The following is a 3,231-nucleotide window of genomic DNA, read 5'->3' as shown; positions in this document are numbered from 1 at the left end:
AGCCCCAGAGGGAGGGGTAGGCTTTCCCCAGCCTGAAAGGTTTTTTTTTTTTTAGGATGTTAAAACATCATCATAATATACCAAAAATAAGAAATATATGCAAACAAACAAATGAGTTTAACATTCGAATCTCTCTCAGTCGCCTCTCTTGGAGTTGCAAAATAATTTGCCAAATATGTTCTCATTTACACAGTCCTTAAGTTTCTGTCCAGTCAGGCGTTTAACCTCTACCTTGGGAGAAGGATAATGCAGAACCCCCTTTCCTTTACCTAGAAACTTTTTATGACTTTTTAAACTTTTAGACTCTTTCCATTTTTGCTATTTATACAGAAGACATTTGATCTACATATTTTTTTTTTATTTATAAAACCCAGTGAGGCTTTTTTCCTTTTCCATGTCCTTGGAAATACTAAGGCATCACTCTATTTTGCCTCGATTTCTCTGGCACCCCCGGCAGCTAGCCAGAGGAAAATTTTTCCTGTTCTAAGACTGGAGCAACTTTGGGGCTGACATTTCATTTTAGGGATACATGTGTTAAATTGCCATCAAACATTTTATCATCTCATGTTTGGGTGATTTTCTGATTATCTATTGCTTGAAACAAACCATTTTAAAACTGATTGTCTTAAGGTAATTTCTTATTATTATTATAGCTCTGATCCTGTGGGTCGGGAATTCAGACTGTACAACAGGCACAACTCTCCTTTGCATCACAATCCGGGGTCTCAGCCAGCATGCCAGGCACAGCTGAGAGCTGAAATTGCAGGGATTAGCCCGGCACTCTCTCCTCCTAGGCTCCTTCCAGCATGGCAGCCTCAGGGCAGTCAGACGTCTAGCAAGGGCTCCAAGAACAAATCTTCCAGGAGTCAGAAAGTGGAAGCTGCTGGTCTCTTAAGGCTTAGCTTTGAAATTGGCCTGGCATTCTTTGTGCCGTATTCTGTTGGTTAAGTTTTCACAGAGGTCACCCCTACCAACTTACTCTGCAGATTCAAGGAGAGAGATATCACCTCTTAATGGGGGGAATAGCAGAGAATTTGTGATCATTGTTAATCTACCACAGATGACATATCAACAATCCCAGACAGTTAGCACGTCTACAAAAATTATTTTTATCTCACTCTGCATCTGCTTAAGAAGGTGGATATTCAATTGCAGTTCATTTCACAGTTCTTCCTATATGAAGATTGTTGACAGCAAATGTTTTGATAGAAACATTTTGACTTCAAACTCAAATAATGATTCTGTATCATCTAAAATATATACAAGGCCAGGCACAGTGGCTCACGCCTGTAATCCCACCACTTTGGGAAGCCGAGGCTGGTGGATCACCTGAGGTCAGGAGTTCAAGACCAGGTTAACCAATATGGTAAAAACCTGTCTCTACTAAAATTACAAAAATTAACTGGGCATGGTGGCATGTCCCTGTAGTCCCAGCTACTTAGGAGGCTGAGGCAGGAGAATCACTTTAACCCAAGGTGGCAGTGAGCCAAGATCACGCCACTATACTCCACCTTGGGCAACAGAGCAAGACTCTGTCTCAAAAATAAAATAAGTAAAATAAACTAAAAACAAATGTGTATGATGCATTACATTAATTGGATATTTTCCAGATAACTTTAAGATATATTAGCCGATACCTACATCAGCTCTTTTCATTTTGTGGATGAGGAAGCTGAGGATCTAAATAGTTAAGGGACTTGTCCCAGATCATATGACTGACTACCAATGGGGGCAGAGGTGTTACACGAAAGTGGTTTAGATCCAGACCCCAAGAGAAGGTTCTTGGATCTTGTGCAAGAAAGAATTAAGGGGAGTCCTCAGTGCAAAGTGAAACAAGTTTATTAAGAAAGTAAAGGAATGAAAGAATGGCTACCCCATGGATAGAACAGCCCTGAGGGGTCTGGTTGCCCTTTTTTATGGTTATTTCTTGATACGCTAAACAAGGGTGCTTATTCATGTCTCCCCTTTTTAGACCATACAGGGTAACTTCTTGATGTTGCTATGGCATTTGTAAACTGTCACAGTGCTTGCTGGTGGGAGTGTAGCAGTGCGGACAACCAGAGGTCATTCTCGTGGCCATCTTGGTTTGGGTGGGTTTTAGCCAGCTTCTTTACTGCAACCTGTTTTATCAGCAAGGTCTTTATGATCTGTGTCTTGTGCCGACCTCCTGTCTCAAGCTGTGACTTGGAATGCCTTAACCATCTGGGAATGCAGCCCAGTAGATTTCAGCCTCATTTTACCTAGCTCCTGTTTAAGAAGGAGCTGCTCTGGTTCACGTGGCTCTGACACAGGCAGACCCAGGGTTGAGTAAGTTTGTACTTTCATTGATGATTTCCTTGAATTCCTTAATATAGGTAGAAGTAAGCTGAAGATCATGGTAAGAACTTTTTAAAGAAAAAGATCCTTTATTGCAGGCAAATACTTGGTGTTTCCATGGCTCTTACTCTTACAAAGTCTCTCCATACCCATTATCTACTTTGCTTCACATGCTGATCCGATGAAACAGGTATTAATAACGCCATTTTCAATTAGGAAGCAGAGGTACAGAGAGATTAAGCAAATCACTTAAGGGTCACACAGCTAACTGTAGCGATGGTGCCCAAGCCCAGGACTTTAAACTCTGAATCCTGCCATTTCTCACTGTGTTCTTCACCCCTCTCTCACCCTGGTTTCTTGGGCCTTAGAGCAGCACACATGTGGCTTAGCTGTGCAGGGCAGGACCATCTTCCTAAGGGACAAAAATGGGGGCTTCCAAGGACTGAATCGCCCAGAGTGATTAGGGAAAGGCAAGAGTTTCAAGCCACTACCAGCAACATTAGGAGAAATGGGAACACTCTCTAATTGTGGACAGTTCCAATTTTGTCTGTCTCCAGGGAGAACTAATACTGCTATGATTTCTCCTGATGCATATGAAATCAGTTGCTACAGCAATGACCAGTGTTTCTTGGAACTTGCTGACAGCAACAGGCCTCAGAAATGAAATTTCTCCTCTGTGAATCATGTTTCTGATGCTGGCTTCACTATTTCAGCACCTCTGCTGTGTCCACTTCCCATGATGATCTCTTCCTGCGGGGAAGGTAGGGCAAGGTAAGTCTCTGCTCCAGTCACTAGATAGACATGTGACTGCATAATGGCCTTGGGAACTGTGGCTTGGTGGTGGTCCTTAGGGGAAGGGACCTTGTCTGTGTTGGTCACCACTATAAGCTTTAGAATAATGCCTAGCTCAAGTGC

The 3,231-nt window shown here is 42.5% G+C and overlaps 1 protein-coding gene across 2 annotated transcripts in view; it reads left to right on the top strand.

Moving 5' to 3' along the window:
• The window catches only part of COLEC12 (collectin subfamily member 12), a 173,480-nt gene that overhangs the window by 77,577 nt on the left and 92,672 nt on the right, over positions 1–3,231 (top strand). Inside the window, exon 1 of one of the 2 annotated variants that reach the window (XM_037728165.1) lies at positions 2,997–3,087. The exons of the other annotated variant lie outside the window; for it this stretch is intronic. The gene's annotated coding sequence lies outside the window, so the exon portion shown is untranslated. Of the gene's footprint in view, positions 1–2,996; positions 3,088–3,231 lie in introns of those variants that run through there. 2 annotated transcript variants of the gene reach the window in all.

The sequence above is a fragment of the Cebus imitator genome, unplaced genomic scaffold (genome assembly GCF_001604975.1).
Source record: "Cebus imitator isolate Cc_AM_T3 unplaced genomic scaffold, Cebus_imitator-1.0 Scaffold12, whole genome shotgun sequence".
NCBI classification, from domain to species: Eukaryota; Metazoa; Chordata; class Mammalia; order Primates; family Cebidae; genus Cebus; species Cebus imitator.
The sequence above is the reverse complement of the archived record's forward strand: the minus strand, read 5'-3'. Positions and strand labels throughout refer to the sequence as shown.